This window comes from Pleurodeles waltl, chromosome 9 (assembly GCF_031143425.1).
Source record: "Pleurodeles waltl isolate 20211129_DDA chromosome 9, aPleWal1.hap1.20221129, whole genome shotgun sequence".
In the NCBI taxonomy this organism is placed as follows: Eukaryota; Metazoa; Chordata; class Amphibia; order Caudata; family Salamandridae; genus Pleurodeles; species Pleurodeles waltl.
In genome coordinates, this window is record NC_090448.1 from 280,471,912 (window position 1) to 280,493,094 (window position 21,183).

Below are 21,183 nucleotides of genomic sequence, written 5' to 3' on the forward strand. Positions count from 1 at the left end.
TCAGGATCTCTGACAGGCGAGGGGGGTGGGGGGTGTTGTGTGCGTTTGTGGAGGTATGTGTGACTGTGAGTGAATGCGTGCATGTGGGGGTAATTCGTGTGTGCATGAGTAGGTGTGTGTGTACATGCATGTTGTGTTGTGTGCTTGCGTGTGTGCCTGGATGTATGGTTGTGAGTTTGGATATGTGAGAGTGTATGTATGTATGCATGCGTGGGTGAATGTGTGTATGCGTGTGTGTACGGGTGTGTATGTATGTGCGTGTATCTGTGTATCTGAAGTGGGGTTTGGAGGGGGAGGTGGAGGGTGAGGGAGGACTCTGGGGAGGGAGAAGGGGGCAGCGGAGACCCCTATCAGTGCCAGGGAAGGAATTCCCTGGCACTGACAGTGCCTACCGCCATGGTTTTCATGGCAGTAAGATTGCCACGAAAACCATGGCGGTAGGTGGGGTCATAATCCTGAGGGTGGGATTGTGATGGCAGCCTGGCTGGAGACTGATGTCTCCAGCCCGGTGGCTGTCACCGCCCTGGCAGGCGGAGTGGTACATATTTTGGGGAAAGGTATCGCCAGCCTGTTGGCACTACCTTTCTCCAAAATTACACCATCTGCCAGGGTAGTAATGAGGGCCACAATGTCTACGTATTTCCCAGTAATGACACCACAGACTATTGCCCTGATAAAGTCAAATCAAGCTTTTGGTACAGTATTAACTGGCCAAAGTAAAGGATTGATGTTCCAGCAATTTCAGTTGGATTTGTCAGGCCCGGAAGCATTGACAGCTTCTGTAACCATAGGTCGAGTACTCCTGTTGTATGCCCAGGGTAATATTGATAATGCAGAAATGGAGAGACTGAGCACTATTGCGCCAGCTTTGACCCCTATGAATTTGTTTGGTTTGAATCAGACACATAGGGGGTCATTCCGACCGGGGATGCGGGAGCACCGCCAACAGGCTGGCGGTGCCCCGCCGGGCATTCTGACCGCAGCGGTTTGGCCGCGGTCAGACAAGGAAAACCGGCGGTCTCCCGCCGGTTTTCCGCTGCCCTTGGAATCCCTTGCTTGCTGCGCCGCCATGGGGGATTCTGACACCCCCCACCGCCATCCTGTTCCTGGCGGTTCGCCCGCCAGGAACAGGATGGCGGTAGGGGGTGCCGCGGGGCCCCCGTAAGAGGGCCCCACTGGGTATTTCAGTGTCTGCAATGCAGACACTGAAATACGCGACGGGTGCAACTGTGATGGCTCAAAAACAGACTATGAGAGCCCCATGTAATGTAGCACAGTTCGTGCCCCAAAACAATGGTAATAACATTAGTCTAACTAGTTAGATAATTTGAGTGGAGCATTAGTCCTAGTAAACACGCCAAAGGGAGAAAAGACATTGAACATGACTAGATTAAAATCGGAATTACATGAAATGATGGAGGGAACCCTTGAATTAGACAGATTTGATTCTTATAATGATAATGAGTTACACTTCATGTGTAAGGAGGATACCCTCCGAGCAGGACAGGTTTATGAGAAATTGACTAATTTTGCAGAGAAATAAGAAATTGAAATGAATAAACCCAAACACTTGAAGAAGAGTTACAGATTAGAATTTGATTTGAGAGTAATTGAAAACATGAGATCACCCGGAATGAAAATTCACATTAAGGAATTGATTCAGATCATTCTAGCATAAGTAGCATTAGATAAAGGGTAAGGCAGATGGGCAAAGAAAAGAGATCAGAAGAAAAAGCTGACAACTTCTTCAAATGATCTATAGCAGGCTTAGGAAGCTGTAAAAATAATGTCAATAAAAAAAATTCCTGTAGGGTAATTGTTCACGTTCCTTGGAGCAGAAGTGATATATTGTCATTTACAAATGGTTACCCAAACTGGAGGGCGAAACCAGTGGAATGGTACCAGCAAACAGAAAGGTTTGACAAGCTTCCAAAGTGTTTGTGGGAAGATTTTAACACTGTATTTGAAATTGTGGTTCCAGCAGATTTGTGGGTCAAGTGTAAGGAAGTGTTAATTGGCCAACGGATGAGGCCCCAAGGGATGCAGTAACAAGTGCGCCATCTGAAGGTGTGATGAATGAGTTTTTAAAAACTAGAATTTCCACTAAAGATATTGATTGGCAAATAATTGGCAGGATATCTCAGGAAGGGAAGGAGTCTGATCATTCTTATTATGAGATACTGCTGAAAGTATTCGGACAATACAGTGGCACAGAGATTATTGAGCTGAGAGACACGATTTATTTAGTGTTTAGATTAATTTATGGATTGAAGCCTTAAATTAGTAATATGATTGAGAATTATTTGATTTGCTGGCAAGGAAAGCTGACTGATAAAGTGTTGCAATATGCAAAATACTGTAGTGATGAGATTGATCTGAAGCAGAAAAGGTCGAAGAAAAAGGCAATGGTGATGCAGATCAAGTCTGCCCAAGCAGCAGGTATGCAGGGTCTGCAAGGAGTGATGAATGCAGGAAGAATGCAGGGAACACAGCAGAATGGCAATATGGTGCATTAATATAGAGGGAGAGATTATGGAATTCAAGTAGATTTGAATGCAAATGTGACTGTTGTCAGAACATGAAGAAAATACTTCCTTGTCAAGGTCAACATCAGACATTGGAAATGGGAGTGTGCATTTAGCAATGTAAATAATTTGGAGAAAAGTGGTGGTGTTGTGTAGATAGTTGTCAAAAGTCCATTTTAAAATCAGAGAGTTCAAAGGCCCCGAAATCAAACCATGAATGTTCCTACTGGAGCAGTCCAAATGCAGGTTCCCCAGCAACAGTTACAATCTCCCCAACAGCAAATTCATGTACCACAGCAAATGCAGATACCACAAGCTCCGATGGCACAGCAACAGGTAATGGTTCCTCACCAGAATGTGAACCAAAAAACAAATGCAAATGCGAACCAGTTCATCAGACAATACCCACTGATTGATTTCAATGATAATGAAATAAGTGAAGAAAACATGAATGTTAGTTCAGAAGAGGAGGAATGTGTGTTGGCTGCCTCATTGGAGGTAGATCAGCATGGTCCTTATGTGAATGTGAGTGTGATAGGTCATGATGTTTCATTTCTGCTTGACACTGGAATAACTTGTTCCACTGTCAGATCAGCAGCACTCCCAAATGTGCCCCTTTCAGGAAGAACAGTTCAAGTTGTAGGAGTAGCAAACCAGCATTTAGTAAACCCCATTACAGAGCCCATTCCAGTCACGATAGGAACACTTGAAGGTCTTCAACGATTTGTAGTTTGCAAATTAAGTCCTGTGAGTCTGTTAGGAAGAGACGTGATATGCAAATTAAAATGTTCCATCACATGTGCAAATGAAGGGATAGCAATTCAAACGAATATTGATGATGAGACTTCTAGTCAAACTGATGAAATATATCCTCTCATTACATTGCTTCCTTCCATGACAGTTAAGGACTTGCTGATGAATTGAAAGAGACATTAAGGGGGTCATTCTGACCCCGGCGGTGTCGGCGGGAGCACCGCCGACAGACCGGCGGTTCCCCGCAGGGCATTCTGACCGCGGCGGTTCGGCCGCGGTCAGATTCGGGAAACCGGCGGTCTCCCGCCGGTTTCCCGCCGGTTTCCCGCCGGTTTCCCGCCGGTTTCCTGCCGGTTTCCCGCTGCCCTGCAGAATCCTCCATGGCGGCGGAGCGCGCTCCGCCGCCATGGGGATTCTGACACCCCCTACCGCCATCCTGTTCCTGGCGGGACTCCCGCCAGGAACAGGATGGCGGTAGGGGGTGCCGCGGGGCCCCTGGGGTCCCCTGCAGTGCCCATGCCAATGGCAGGGCACTGCAGGGGCCCCCGTAAGAGGGCCCCACAAAGTATTTCAGTGTCTGCTATGCAGACACTGAAATACGCGACGGGTGCCACTGCACCCGTCGCACCTTCCCACTACGCCGGCTCAATTCTGAGCCGGCGTCCTCGTGGGAAGGCTGATTTGCCCTGGGCTGGCGGGCGGCCTTTTGGCGGCCGCCCGCCAGCCCAGGGCAAATCCCAAAATACCCTCAGCGGTCTTTCGACCGCGGAGCGGTATTTTGGTGGGGGAACTTCGGCGGGCGGCGACGTTAGAATCACCCCCTAAGTCTGAGAGTTTGGGATATCTCTGGAAATGATATTGGACTTATTCGAGGTGTTTAAGCTGTCAAAGTAGACTGTAAAATCAAATGCATTTTTCCGCAGAACACCTCAGTATGACATTACACCAGAAGTGATTGAAGTAGTACCTTCAATCAATTCTGTAATTTCAGACGTTGCTGAGCAGGGAGTGTTAGAAGAAGTGATGGGCAGCCCATGTAATTCACCAATCATGGGTCTACGGAAGCCAAGTGGGAAATATTGCATAGTTCAAGATTTGAGAAAGGTGAATTAAATTGTGGTATCCTGTTGTCCTGTAGTGCCAAAACCAGCAGTGATTTTATTTCAGAATCCATGTGAAGCAGAATGGTTTTCAGTGATCAATTTGTCACAAGCAATTTTCTCACTGTCATTGCATGAGGATAGTCAGTTCCTCTTTTTGTTCCAATTCGCAACCGTGTGTATTCATGGTGTCATACTCCACAGGGGTTTTTGGAATCTCTGTCCAATTTGTAATCAGATCCTGAAGAAGAACTTAGAGTATTTAATCATGTCATTTTAGTCATTTAGTGCAGTACATTGATGACCAAATGGTTGCACCCAATACACGTGAAGCTTTCAGACACGATAATAGTATTGTTGAATCATAGGGTTCCCTTGTTAAGTTAGAGTACTGTCAGAAAGAGGTGAAACATTTGGGTCACCAAATTGAGAAAGGTGCAAGGAAAGTGTCCCAAGAGAGTTGCATCAATTATGCAAAAGAATCCCCCAGTCACACAGAGAGATGTCAGAATATTTTAGGGCATGGTGAGCTACTGTCGCCAATGAATCGCAAATTTTTCAGTAATTTCCAAACCATTGCAGAAATTTGATTTGAGAGAGAGTTTGTACAGAGCTTCAGCTTTGGGAATGCCTGATTACACAAAAGGTTTTGCATTGTTTTGCCATGAACCTGATGGTTGTGCTCTTTCTGTTTTACACAGTCACTGGAGGAACAAACAGGCCAGTGGAATATTTTTCTGCCATATTGGATCCTATCACTTCTGCTTTCCTCAGCTGTTTGAAAGCCATGTCTTCCACTGGTGTGAGTATCAGTCAAAGCAAAAGCATTGTGGTAGGACATCCTTTAACTGTTTATGTCCCACATTCAGTTGAAATACTTTTAACCTGGTCCAAAATCCAAAACTTGACCAATGCTTATCTTACCCATTATGAATCATTGATTCTGTGATCACTGAATGTTTTGGTCAAGAGATCCACCACTTAAACCCAGTCACATTGATGTCTGTATATGTTGATGATTCAAATGATGTTAATGGAATGGAACATGACTGCCTCGATGTCACTGAACTGTGCACCAAACCGAGACCTGATTTTCATGATACTCCGTTAGAGGAGAATGATTAAGTTGTCTTTGTTGATGGCCCCTTTTTAGGAGACAGTGAAGGTACTCTGAGAGGAGATTATGCAATTTGCACCCTCTCGGAGTGGTTGAAGCCTCATGGCTTCAGAGAATTGTTTCTGCACAAGTAGCCGAATTGGTTGCTCTTACAAGAGCTGTCACGGTCTGCACGTCGCTTCCCACCATTGGCTGAAGAACTTGAAGGAGCACCGGGTCTTCTGCTGGTTCTGGACTGACCAAGATAAGGGCGACCTTTTCTAGTAGCCACAATGCTGCTTGACTGGGAACGCCAAAGCAGATTGTACCCTCCAGAAGGAGTCCCAGAGGAAAAAAAATAAAAAATTGTGGGAAAAACCTTTACACAGGAACTCCTGAAAAAGAGGAAAAGAGATAATGAAATTTTTTGTTAAAAAAATAATCTCTTGCCAAGAGCCACAGGAACTGGGAAAAAAACACGAAGAAACAGGAGCGAGGATCACCACCAAGTGGAAGTGTTTGCAATGCAAGGAAGACCAGAACTGAAGGGCTTATATACCAGAAGACAGGAAGTGACAAACAGGAAGAAAGATCAACACCATCTTGGATTGAGAAAGGCCGAATAGAAAAGAACAGGAAAAAAGTATCAGTATTAAAGGAAAAAGAAAAAAGGCATGCTGGGGAAAAAAAACATCAAGAAGAAGACAACATGGATACCAGAACAAGGAAAGAAGCAAAGTGGGAAGAAAGGAAGAAGAAATAAAAAGGAAGATAGAAGAGGATTCCCCCCAGGTAAAGAAGGGAAAAATATCAGGGAGGCAGGCTGGGATAGCCACGTGACCGGGGGCATGAAATGTTCTATCTGGGCCTCGCCGCAAGAAGAGAAATACAAAAATGCGGGCTGTGGCGATGCTGGCGCTCCGACTGCGGCTTGAACAAGGGACGTCGCAGTAGAGCGCGGCGTCACAGTAGGTCCCCTCCCCGAGGCCCCAGGTTTGTCAGGAAAATGAGAATAGAAAAGGCAAACCAAACGGGGTGCATGGACTGAAGAAGCATCCTCCCAAAAACAGTCACTGAGAGGATAACCATTCCAGTGGATCATAAACTGCAGCTTGTTCCAAAAAAATCATTAATCACAGATCTCTTGCACCTCATACTCAGGATGGCCATCCACAGAGAGGGGAGGAGGACATTGAAAACATCTGTGGTACGGATCAGGAATGAAAGGTTTTAACTGTGAGACATAAAAAACTGGATGAACCCTCCAAGTATGATGAACAGCAACAGGATTCAACAACTGCAGTATCCGAAAAGGGACATAAAAATGAGGTTTGAACTTGTTTTGGGAGAAACGAGAGGCCAGAAATTTAGATGAAAGCCACACTTTTGTTTCCTGGTTGATAAGAAGGTGCCACCTGACGTTGACGATCCGCCTTCCTTTTCATAGCCTGTTTGGAAGCCAATAGAGTGGTATGGATTAGGTCCTGAATATAGCGGATTCATTGTGCAAATGAAGTAACTGCAGGAAGAGACAGAGATCTACGTGGAATGGTGGAAAAGGCTTTAGGATGGAAAGCATAGGTGCAATAAAAAAGTGTTGATCCAGTTGCGCTATGCACCATATTATTGTAGGAAAATTCAGCTAGAGAAAGGAAGTCTGACCAGTTACTTTGAGTGGCATTACAGAAACAACATAAGTATTGTTGGAGTTCTTGATTCAAACGTTCAGTTTGACTGTTGGTTTGTGGATAAAATCCTGATGAAAGTGATATGTCAATGTTCAGTAAGACAAAAAAAGCTTTCCAAAAACATGATACATATTGTGGTCCTCGATCAGAAATAACCTCTTGTGGAAGGCCATTGAGGCGAAAAATATCCCACATGAATATACGACTCATTTCAGGGGCTGTGGGCAATTTCTTCAAGGCTGTGAAATGTGCCATTTTGGTAAAGGAATCAACCGTTACAATGATGACATGATTACCTGAAGAAGACGGTAGATAACATATGAAATTTGTAGACTGGGTGCACCACGGAGCTGAAGGAACAGGTAAGGGCATCAATAATCCTGCTGCTTGGTTCGGGGTAGCCACCAAAAAGAACGTAGAAGCAGCTCTTGGGTCTTTTAAACTCCACGATACCCAGCTACAGGAGAATCATGACACATCTTTAATGCCACAGTTTGTACCTCCCTAGTAGGTAAGAAAAGAGCGTCTTGATAATAGAAGTAATCCTGATCCTTTTGTAATTGAGGAGTCAAATTATTCCACTCTTCTAGTGGAAGATACTGCTATTCAGATTTAACACGATCAAGAAAGAACTGAGTGACCCCGATGATTCAACTGGATTCAATGATGTTTGGAGAGGAGGTGTTGCCGCTTTCAGGATAATGATGGGATAATGCATCACCCACTAAGTTCTGGGATCCGGGAATGTAGGTTATAACGAAATCGTATTGGCTAAAAAAGAAAGCCCATCTTGCTTGACGGCTGTTTCGGCATTGGAAGCTCCTGAGGCATTGTTGATTATGATGGTCAGTTCTTGCTTCAAATGGTTCTTTAGTACCCAATAAAAAATGTCTCCATTCTTTACAGGCTACCTTGAGAATGAGTAACTCTTGTTCTAATACTGAATAATTGTGTTCTGCTTCTGTCAGTATGTAGGAGCGGTAGAAGATAGGATGTTCCAATCCATCTTCTTCTTGTCTTTGAAGTAGGACTGCACCTATTGCTCTCTCAGTAGTTCCCTAGCGGCACAACTGGGAGCATGAAATGTGCTTTCTGGACCATTCTGCAAGAAGAGAAATACAAACGCGATACTCGGAGTGGCGGACCGACCGCGGCTCAAACAAGGGATGCCGCGGTAGAGCGCGGAGTCACAAGAGCATGCTGCGTATCAGAGAAGCTCAAAGTGACAATGTTCACAGATAGTCAATATGGGTTTGGTGTTGTCCACGACTTCAGGCAGTTATGGCACCAGAGAGGTTTCATGACCTCTTTTGGATCACCCATTCAAAATGGGGAAATAATTCATATTTTGTTGAATGCATTACAGTTACCTGAGAAGATTGTCGTTGTGAAGTGTGTGGCCTACCAGGGGTCAAATGATTATGTATCATTGGTAAATGCCTATGCTGACCAAATTGCTAAATATTGTGCACTCCATTGTGCCACTGTAAAGATGATCCTCATACAATCATCACTATACCGGTTAGGATGTCCGGTCCGGGAAGGAATCCCCACTTGGACTTTCTTTCTGAGAGTCCTCGGAAACCTAAAATGAGAACATCCATAAATCCTCTGGAAAACCGGAAGAGGGACAACACAAAGATGAAAACACTAACAAGGGACTTATGCTTGTAGGAAGATGATCCCGGAAGTACCTCCCATGCGAGCAACACCTATTGGAGGAAGAACCAAAGCATACAGGAAGTGAGCTAAGAGATACAAACAAAAAGGTCAGAAACCGGAAAAGCGGCGTGCAGGGAAGACACTAACATGGACAAGCCCCCAGGGAGTCTGAGCGAAGAACCCAAAGCAGGAACACTGATATCACCTGTGAGGAGGAGGAAGAGGAAAGCGATAGAGAAGCGTGGGCTGAAGACTGGTGGAGTCCGACCCCATCTGATTACATCTGAATACCCGACACAGCTCACAAGAGTTGTGGCTATCGTGGTGAGTGGGGAGGGGGCAAGCTATTGAAATTTGTATAACTGTTCATTTTCCTTTTTTCTCTCCTTCCTCTGTTTTCCTTTTCTTTTTTTTCTCTGGAAGCAATTGTTTTTTTTTCTCTTTTCCCAGTTAGCACCTCAATTGGGATGTCTTTTCATTCAGAGAAGGGAGAGAGGCCCCTATACTAATTCTTCCTGCGTGATATTTGGTTCTTAAGTGTATATGACTGAATAAAACAACTCCAAACTGTTGTTGGAATATGTTTCTGAGTTAAGAACTTGTCTGGGTCAGATTCGAGAGATCGCTTAAGAGAACTTCAAGGAATCTCAGAAGGTGAAGAAGGCCCAATATGAGAAACACACTATTATGAGACAGTTTAATGTAGGCAATTTAGTCTTGTTAATGATGCCTTCCTCTGGGAACAAAATGTGATGTACATGGCAAGGGCCATCTATAATACTAGAGAAAGTTACTTCTGTGATTTGCAAAGTAGAGTTAAACCACAAAAGAAGAGAGAGCCAAATATTCCTCATTAACCTATTAAAGAAATGGGAAGGACCCGCTCCATCCTTCATGTAACCTGTGAAGATGGAAGCTGTCCAATAGCTGATAGTATATCGCCCACACTAGTACACTATATAAAGGAGAACCTACTTTGACACCTATCTCCACACCTCTCTGTACTTTCTGCCACTCTGGAGAGGATCAATCTTATCAATCACCCCACTCAGACCTTGCCAGGGCTATTCGTCTGCCTGAAACCATACCGAATACCTCAAGCAAGGAGGCAGGCTATAAGAAAAGAGGTACAAACTATGATAGACATGGGGATCATAGAACCATTTCTAAGTTAGTGGAGCCCTCCCATAGTACTGGTCTGCAAATCTGATGAGTCCATATGCCTTTGGCACCCCACAAGACGTATGCGGCCACCTATATAGATGATATTATTATTTATAATTCCATTTAGGATTATCATCTACACCATTTAGGGATGGTAGTACAGGCTTTGGGTTCTGTAGGGTTGATTGTCAACCCCAAGAAAAGCCAACTAGCTGACACCATACTAAACTACTTGGGCTATCTTCTAGGTGATGGACAAAAAAGACCCCAGAAAGAAAATGTAACAGCTATCCAACAGTTACTTTTCCCAAAGTCTAAACATGATCTAAGAGCTTTCTTTGTGTTGGTTGGCTAGTAAAGGAGATTCATTCCCCATTTTTTCAATGAAAGCGGCACCTCTCTCTGATTTACTAAAGAAGGGGAAGGGTGCCGAAAAGGAGCTAAGAACTCCCAGTCCCACCATAAGAACTCCCAGTCTCACCACAAGAAATGCCTTTCAAAAACTAAAGGAATCACTCCTTTCTGAGCTGGTACTAAGAAGGCCAGATTTCCAAAAGCCCTTCATCCTCCAAACAGGTGCTTCTGGTGTTGGGCTTGAGGCTGTCCTGTCCCAGACAGATGAAGACTGGCCCAAAAATAAATTATATTCATGAATAAAAGCTCTTCCTACGGGAAAAAAATATGCAACAATAAAAAAGGTAGTCTTTGCCATTAAGTGGAACATGGAGGCATTGGGGCATTATCTGCAGCCCTATAGGTTCACCACCTTCCATAGAAAAGGAAAAGATCAAGGTAATGCTGACTACCTTTTCCGATACCCCGCAATCTTTGTTTTTTCCAATTATGAAAGTAGGGGTGAAGGTAGTTGAAGCTGACCCCCATACAATCCCCTCTTTACCTGATATGATTTCCGGTCCGGGAATGAATCCCGTCTTGGACGTTCTTTCTGAGAGTTCTGGGAAACTAGGAAAACCTAAAACCAGAACAACCATAAATCATGTGGAAAACAGGAAGAGGGACAACACAAAGATGACAACACTAATGAGGAACTTATGCTTCCAGGAAGATGACCCCCAAAGTACTTCCCATGCAGGCAACCCCATTGGAGGGAGAACCAAGCTCTACAGGAAGTGAGCTTCCAAAAACAAAGAAAAAGGTCAGAGACCGGAAAAGCCCCCAGGGAGTCTAGAAAGAGTGGTGCTAGCGAACAGCGACAACCAAGCAAAACCTGAGCGAAGAACCCAAAGTGGGAAGATTGATATCACCTGTGAGGAGGAAGAAAAGGAAGGCAATAGCGAAGCATGGTCCAAAGACTGGTGGTGTCCAACCCCATGTGATAACATCTGAACGCTCGCCACAACTTGCAAGAGTTGTGGCTATCGTGATAACATCTGAGCAGCTGCCACACTCACAGAGAGTTCTGGCTATTGTGGTGGAGTAGGGAGGGGGCTACACATTGAGATTTGTACAACTGTCAATTTTCCTTTTTATTCCTCTCCTTCCTCCGCTTTGCTTTTCTTTTTCTTTCTCTGGAAGCACTTGTTTTTTTTTCCCAGCCAGCCCCTCAATTGGGACGCCTTTTCTCACAGAGATGAGTCTTAAGAGTATACGACTGCACTGAGAATCCTGAGTGTCCTATACTCTAAACCGACCACCCAAGAACTATCTAAACTGTTTTGGCATCTATAAACAATGTCCATGGCGTGCCTAACACTACATAGGGTGTAATGGTGATGGTAAATCAAAATAAAAGGAAAATAGGTGCATACTCATCATGTTGTGTCTCCTTTTCCTAGGGTGCTGGCAGGCGTTAATCCTGATACTTATTGAAAGAAGAGTACAAAGAAACCATTACCACGGAGCCAGTGAAGACCGGGAGATGACACAAAGATAACACCCAGGAACTTAATTACTATTGTGTTTCCTGAGAAGACTGGGAGAGTACACAAAGACAATACCCAAGGACTTACATAATCGTGTGTTGTCTGTGAGGACTGAAAAACTTATTATTGTATTTTTCTCTACTACTTGAGATTGCAGTAAAATGCCAAAATTCAACAAAATCCTAAGCCTCCTAAGCAATATTTCCACCCTTCTCTGTGATAGTCACCTTCTTTGAAGATTGGAGTAATGTAAGTGACACCAGTAAGACAAATCAAAATTCTTTGTTGACAGTGGTTGATACTTGGGATCAAATTAAGAGGTTGCAGGAACAGGCAGCAGAGGAAGAACACAGAGGTTGGATAAAAGCAGGTTGTGCTCAAAGAGAAGAAATTATGTTTGGGTTTCAAATGAAGGGAAGGTTGTGTTGCCAGATTCTTTGTTGAATTCAATGGCGAGGTGTTATCCTGGTCAGGTCCACCTCAGCAGAGATGCAATGAATTTCTATTTCAAACAAACATGGTACAATCCCAAATTTAGATTGATTGCAGAAGGGGTTTGTCACAGATGTGTTACATGCCAGGAAATTAATGTAGGGAAATGTACAGCGGTTAATTTGAACCACATATGCAGATTGGGAGGTCCATTTAACACAATGCAACTTGATTTCATTGAAATGCCTTCCTGTAATGGACTGAAGTATCTACTAGTCATTGTGTGTATTCTTCCCCTGGGTTGAGGCTTCTCAAACATGTAGGAATGGTAGTCTAACTGTAGCTAAGCTGTTGCTCAAGGAAGTAATACCTAGGTATGAATTCCTGACTTCTTTAGAATCAGATCGAGGAACTCATTTTAACAATGAGATCATAAAGTTGTTGTGTGCAGCACTGAACATTCAGAAAAGATTGCAGTGCAGTTACAGACTAGAGGCATCTGGATTGGTTGAGCAAATGAATGGAACACTGAAAGCTCGATTGGCAAAGTTTTGTGCCTCTACAGCATTGAAATGGCCTGATGCATTGCCACTTGTCCTGATGAGCATGCATAGCGCCCCTGACAGGAAGACAGCACTGTCTCCCCATGAGATTCTGATGGGTTGTGCAATGAGAATAGCATCAGTACCTGCAGTACCTGCAAATGCACTTGTGAACAAGTGCAAGAAGTCTGCAAGCAGACAAAAGTGCAGGAGAGCAACGTTTAAGTTAACTGATTCCTGCCAGTGCAGCAAACATGGTGAAATCAGTTGCACTCTAAAAGAGAACTGTGAAAGGAGATAAATGTCCTGCAGCTGCACATGAACTGGTTGCTGATAAACTTCCATCAATAACAGAAGCAGTTGAAGAGCCAAATCAGAGTGAAGATGAAGATAGTGCTATAAGGAGACCGAAAAGGAAAAGAGTTCCAATTCACAGATACTCTTCACTTGAATGGGTCTATCTTGCCACAAATGAATGGGAGAGCAAGTTTATGGCCTTTTGTTTTCAGTTTAATATTCTGGAATTTGAAATTACATTTGAACTGAACTTTGAAATAACCCTGCCAATTGATCAGCAAAGACTTTGCACTCTGGAAGTAATAATAAGCATTATAATCATTAAACTGTTCTATTGAAAATGAACATATGGACTGTTTTTGAGAGCTTTTTAGTTGAATTCTGAAGAACTTTCTTGAATATTGAGAACTGATGTAAATAATGCAAAGACTATGAAATAATTGCTTGTTTTAAATTTTGCTTGGCTTTTGTTTTACATTTTTTTCCTTTTCCTTTTTCTCTTCTGATTCCACAGAAGCCATGAATCTTAGAAATGGCAAATACATAAGGTGTAACTATGTGTGTATTGGTTAATAATAGCATGTATGATTGCATGCATTTTATTAATTGCGGTAATGAGTGTTTAAATGAAACAAGAGGTGCAAAGTACAGCAACTCCAGTGCAGAGAATGACAACATCCAAGCAAGATAAGTTCAATAAAGAGGAGCGATTGCTTCATTTGGATGACACAAAAGGCGATTTATCTTCCAAACTTTATTGTAGTTTGCTGTATGAGGATGTGGATACAAGGAATGTGAGTGAATGGTATATGTGTACACAAATTCCTTCATTGATACAAGAAGGAATCACTTAGCATAACTTACTACTAACTAATATGAATAGTTGCAATCTACTATTAACACATTTGTACAATCAAGAGTACATTCAATATTTCCATTCTAATTAGTGCTTAGTTTTCTCTTTTGTTTTCATTAATCAGCAATTGAGCAGCATTGCAAAGGCTAGGAACATAGGTATACTAGGAGGATTCTTTGAGCCTACACTGACTTCTGGCACAGCACATGCACATCAGAATAACTTAAAATATCTTCTTGCACAGGTAGAAAATGAGTTAATTAATCAAGTAGATTACAGAAGAAAGGTAATAAAGGAAAGGATAGATAAGGGTATGATTAGTAATAAAAGAACAGTTTACAACACACCTGATGCACAGGGATGCTTTAGATTGACAACATGTAGGAAAGCTTGTATATATGTGCCACATTTGAAAGTTGACAGTGAGTTTGTAGGAACAAGTGAATGCAGACATGTGTTCCTGTTTAAGAGTGTAAGGGAATTTATGTTGAATGGACAAGACTCCACTGTACCTGGTATTTATTACATCTGTGGTAAGAATACCTATTACAAGTTGCTGAAAGGCTTGTATGGATACATGGTATTTGGGAGCAGTCTTTCTGAAAATTTATCAAGTGGACAACATTAACAATCTAGAAGGGACCGAGGGACTTAGAAGAGGAGAAAGTAGTTCAGGAATTACAGGAGAAATTTTTGGAGCTTTTATTCCATCAGAAGGAGTGATCTTGAATGACATAAAGGTAAGGAAGTTATCACCGATTGTAGATAAGATGTTAGCTGATTTTTCAGATGCAATGCTTCTAATGGACACAGAACTGGTCACGGCAAGGTCTATCATTCTTCAGGATTGCCTTGCGTTACACATTATTTCAGCAAAAGAGGGCGGAGTCCTGCCGAGTTTTAAAGCCACAGCACTGCTACACTTGCATGCCCAACAACTGCAGGGAGATAAGAAGATACTTATCTAATTTGATGAGTCTGAAAAATGACTTAAGTGACCTAAAAGAGACAAATGTTTGGGAGACAATAGGTGAAAGATTTGCTAAGGTAGGATCTTGGTTTGGTAAGATGGGAAATGGTTTTGTGAAAATCATCCTGAAACCTTTATTGATTGTGACAGTTTGCACAATATGTGTACTCGGATTTTACAGAGCTTACAATTTCTGGAAAAGGCAAAGAATAAAGAATAAACAGAGGAGGGAAGAAATGGAAACAGAGAATATGAGAAACAGTTATTATCAGACAATGAAGAAAATTGTCAATTATTGGAATCCTAGATCTATGCGTTATCAAACTACAAGGTTTTGACTTGTCTCATTGTAAATGAGAATAGTTCTTTTGTAATGGCATAGATTCCCATCAGAGGAGGGACACAGAGGGATCAAACTTTATTAACAAATTAATGGCATAGAAGTTAGCGTATCATATGAGGACTATTTAGCCTGCATTTAAAAGTCTAACAGAGAAAATAACATGAGTTGTAAAATGTACACGTTTGAAATATGGCGAACCATGTGGCCAACATTTGTATTGTGCACCACATTTAACATGAGAGTTTTGCATTTTATTATATAAGAGTACTGATGAGAATTAACATTAAAGAATGTCTTATTAAATGCATATTAATAATTGAAGTACTAATATGATATGAATCAAGCACATTTATATTGAATTAATGAGTTTTATTAATGTGAGTTTTATATGTGCAGAAAAATAAATGCAAATTAGCTCTAGCATGTTGAAAATTATGTTTGCAATAAACAATTTGCTTTGCATATATGAATTGTAAGGTGTGCAAATGGTTTAAAAATGTATCAATGTATTAATGCATATTTAAGCTTTCCTAGCTTGAGTAGGCCTGAAGAGATTAATTTTGCAGCAGTAATGGGAAATCATGTGTTTATTCTGTTCCCTCTAAACTGAATTCTTTCCTAGGATGCTAATCTGAAATTAAATGTCCTATTGTATTTAATTCAAGAAACATGTTTCAGATTAACAATGTAAAGTCATTTTTATAGGAAGTTGTCCTAGTTACATGTTTTCCAAATTATTTTTGCCTCTCTTTTATTTTTGCTTTTGCCCGCATGTGTTAGCCCGTTCCCACACAAGCAAGTCAATATTTGTATTAGTGATAGGAATTGCCCAGCTCCGAAATCTGAAATTTAGTATGAAAACACTATTTTGATGATTACTGATGTTACCATCATCTGCTTTAAAGTTGAACAGTAATGTGCATATTGACAACTTATCATTAATCAATATTCTTGCTGTTGGATTTTTATACAAAGCTCTAACTGTCCTGGAAAAAACCTTCCCAAACCTGTAGGCTTCCATAGTCATCTGTAGAAAGGGCCAGCTGACTCGATCAAACGCTTTAGCCGCATCAAAGGTCAAAACTGCTAAGGGAGCACCCTCCTGGAGTGCCAGATCTATTGCACCCAGTAAGTCATGTGTAAGTTCGGAACGTTGTCTCCCCATAATATAGTCTTTCTGATCCTCGTGCACCAAAGTGCCAGCCACCTTCTCAAGCATCTTGGATAAAATGTATGTGTAATGTTTATAGTCTGAGTTCCCAACAGCAAGAATATTGATTAATGATAAGTTGTCAAAAGAATTTAGGATTCAGCGAGGGACGCGTCAGGGCTGCCCGCTTTCCCCTCGCCTCTTTAATTTGTGTATTAAACCCCTGGCCATGAAGATTAGAGAGAATTGTAGCATTCTTCCATTCCAAAGCAGAAGATGGAAGAAGAAAGGTGCACTTTATACCAATGATTTTATGGTATATAGTGGGGATTTGGTTGGAACCCTTACTACTATACTTTTTGCTCTAGAGGAATTCGGTAGGGTTTCTTGTTAATCCGTAAATCAGGAAAAAACTGAAATTATGTGTTGGAATGTGGTTTACAAAAGCCCATTAGTTAAACAAGAGATACAATATTTGGGAATACAGGTAACAACTAACCTGGAAGAGGTTCCTAAGGTCAACTTTACTAAATCATTAGTGGAAACAAGGAGGCTTTTATAGAAATTGGTTAGCCTCCCATTATCCCTAAAAGGGTCATGGAAGAGTAGCTGGGAGAAGAAATTACTTCAGAGACCCGTCTACCATAAAGGAGGTTTCTTTGTGGTATTGGATGCTAATAGAGGCAGGGGAAGAAGAGCCACCCCTCTCTGAGAAGTGGGGAATGTTTTAGCCAACTCTGGATGTTGCTAATCTTTGGCAAGTGTCACTTTCTACACTCTGTTTCACAGTTAAATCTGCTTCCATGAAGAAAAAACATTTGCTTACATTACATAGGGTATACTGGTCACTAGAGAAGTTAACTGCTTTCGGGAGGCAGAAAACAAATTGCCTGTGTTGTGATGAAGAAAGGGCGAACAATCTCCTCATGTTTTGGCAGTGCCCGAAGCTTGAAAGCTTCTGGAATGCTATTGACAAGGTGCTTAATGAGGTAATTAGCCCAGAAGTCGAGGTTAGCCTACAGACTGTAATTTTTGGGTTGTTTGATGGGGGAGTGCAGAAAAAGAGGTTCACCAGACATCAAAGCCATTTATTGTTCATTTTAATACTTTTAGCTAGACAGGAAATTTGTTTAAAGTGGATCTTTTCATCCGCTTCCACTGTACAGGGATGGCTGAAGGAGGTTAATAACTTATGTAGCCTGGAGCGTAGTGGCCCCCCTAGTAAAAGAGATTAACTTTGGTCACTCCGGGAACATAGTTGTCAAAAGATAGACCTTTCTGAATAGAATGTGGTCCTGGCTTTGAATCTTTATGGAATCAGTCCTATGATTAAGACTTCCACAAGGTTTCACCCGGTTATGAGATTGCCGGGCAAGTAGATTGCTCTGTGTCATTCGTGTGGGGTTCGAATGGAGGGACAAGACGTCGCCTTGGACCTGAGTGACCGATGGGTGGAGGGTGCATCACGGGGAGGGGGTGGCTGGTGTTGGCCGGCCTCTCCCTTGCGGAATGTACCCACGGCCCCCTTAGCCTAAGGTGGAAACTATAAGGACAAAAAAAATAATAATAATGTGCATATTGTGTTGTTGCTAATCTTTTGGAGTGTTTAACAGTGTTGATGTTTCGTAGGCTAAATCCTTTCAGATGTTTTGGTCAACACGTTTGCAAACCATATTTGTGACATTGATTTTGGGATTGTAATAAAGCTTTGAAACTTTATTCGGTTTGGAGTTTGATGAGTGTTATATTGTCAATGGTGTCTAAAATAATTCACAGTATAATGTCAATGATTTATGATTAAATAATTCCTACTAATACAATCTTCGCCACGTCCAAAGACTCAGTCGACCTCAGTGGGTGAGATTGCTGATGGTGCCTCACCTGCAAGCTGGTGTTTGTTGAACCAGAATCGGGGAGAAAAGTCTTCCCGGATCATTGCTCTTTAAGAAGGTTCTGCTAAGAATACATCATAATCTGGTCTGGCAGGGGCTGGAAAAATGACAGATTCTGTGCTAAAACATATGAAAACCAGAAACAAGGTTATGTACCGTCTTCATGTGCATCTCTGGAATGCAAAGCAAAGCGCAGATGTACAGGTTACATTTGGCTCTTCTGAATGGCCATTGACCAGCTAATCAGAATGGTTTAACAGCAAAGGCTAGTCCCTTTGAAAAACTGCAGTCAATCTGTACTGCTAAGACATCCTGCTACTTAAGAAGTTTGGACTTATTTTGTTCCCATTTAAGAATTTACCTTGACATTTGCCTCCACTTGCCATGAGCAAAAAAAATATTCACCCACGCACAAATGAAGGTCACTGTGACGGTCCGTTGCTGCCAGGCCAGTCCTAGGAGGCAGCATGTGCTGACGCTGTCACCTCCAACCCGGAAATGGAAATCGGAACAACCAGTCCCCTTGAAGTTCCGGGGCTAAAGGGGCAGCGGCAAACGGTTTGCGCGCCCGGGAACGAAGAAAAGGAGGAGACCCCAGCAGAGAGGAGAGTGAGAGCGGAAGAAGCAGGAGTGGCCAGGAAAGAAGACGGACGGCTGTCGCAGCAACCTGTGAAGAGCCAGAAAGCGAGTGGTGGCTGGAAACGGACGTAAAGTGCCCCGGAGGTATCCACAGTTCCAACAGCGGCGCAGGAGGCGCACAGCGAAGTTTCCAGCCACGCTTCAGGAGAAGCGTGGCTAACCTAGGTGCGTCCATAGTATGGCTTAATGGAAAAACAAGGGTGGCTGAGAGGGGGAGCGGGAAGGAAATAAGAGGGAGAGCAGGAAGGAAAGAAGAGGGGGAGCGGGAAGGAAATAAGAGGGAGAGCAAGAGGGGGGTAGGAGAGAGCAAACGAGGATGACACAAAAATAGAAAAGGTACAACAGGAGAATAGAAAGTAAGCCAACAGACAGAGGAAGAACATATGAGAGATAGAAAACCATAAAAAGGGGTCAGAGAGAGAGAAAGACCTAAGAAGCTTAAAAGATAGAGAAGAAGGTTACCTCAAGAGGGTCAAGAAAAATAAATAAACCACTACAACAGGAAGTTGTGAGGAGAGAGATAGACATCCCAGGAACCAGCAATGAAGAACAGATGAGAAACAAATAGGACACAGAGGGGAAAAGAAAACAAAGGAACCCCTTCAGACAACAGAGATAGGAAATAGTGAAGAGGATTAAGACAAAGAACAGGAAAGAACCAGAGAAGAAGGAAAGGAACTTACTGATGCTTTATCTTATTTTTCCCCACATGCGCCTCCTAGGAGCCCTGGAAGAAGGACAAAAAGGGAAAGAGTCCAGTGGATGTCAGACAAAGATTGAACAGTACAGCATATGTAACTTATATGCCAAGCCACAATAAAAATAATTAATAAAACTCACCTGAATTCATACCCCACTGCCTTCGTGTCGTCACTGATGTACCCGGTGACAAGTGGTGTCAGAAGTGGGACTTTTGTCATACGAAACCTGACGCCATGGAGGAGAAACCCACACTTGCGGACATGAAAGCACAACTGACCGAGGGTCAGAGGCACTTACAATTGGTCTAGGATCAACAACTCAAGGAAGCCAAAGAAGAGCGAGAGGCACTGCAAACAGCACTGAAAAGCCAGGCCACCATCATGGCTAACAACCAATTGGTCCATGAGAATGCCTTGGGAAAATTGACCCACACCATTGCGCACACCAAAGTGCATCCCAACGTGCCGAGCAGTGTCCTCCAGATATACCAAGAACAAGAGGACCCCGATTCATTTTTTATGAATTTTGAGCGGGTAGCAAGAACTGCCAATTGGCCAGAGGACAAATGGGGACAATACAGAGCACCCTTGCTAACTGGTCATCTGCAAGCCGCCTATCAAGCGGTAAACCCCAGAGGGGTTACCCCTTACACTAGGTTAAAGAAAGTTATAGGGCTAAGTTTCGGCAGACTAAGTGGATACACCAGGAGAATTCACGTACTTTATATTACCAGGTGCACTATGCTGGGGGGAAATGGTTGCATCCCACAGAGACCACGAAAGAGGAGATGTTCGATGCCATCATACTCGAACAGTACTTGGAAGCCCTCCCTCCCAGCACCCGAAATTGGGTCTGACAACACCCTGGCTTAACCAATCACACCGCAATAGACCTTGCTTGTGCCTACCATTGGGCCCCGGATTTCCACAGTGTCCCCTCTAAACCAACTACCTCCACCACCCCCCGTTCAGGGCCAGTGAAACCCGTACATCCACGAACCATGATGCTGCATGGTTCAGACCGTGCCATCCCTACCTCTTCCTCTGTACCAAGCCATCCCACAACTGGACCCCAATGTTTCCACTGTTCAGAATGGGGACACATCGCCCGTAACTGTTCATTGAAGAAAGAAACGGAAGAGCCCATGGAGATAGGAATGATAAAGGGTTGAGTGTTATGGTATGGCAATAAGAAAGCAAAATATACCCTAACAGTCTATCTTTATGGCCTAGAAAGGAAAGCTCTGGTAGATTCAGGGTGTAGCCAAAGTGTGGTTAGACAGGACCTGGTGAAACCTGAACAATGGACTCCACACACATGTGTCCATGGAGACCAACGGTTGTATCCGGTCGCTACGGTCCTTCTCAATTGGAGAGGGGCCAAGGAAACAATTACGGTGGGAATGATCCCAAACCTGGGGAAGGATCTAATCCTTGGCACTGATTATGCAAACTTCACCCCTTTATTAGAAAAGGCCTTCCAAGAACAT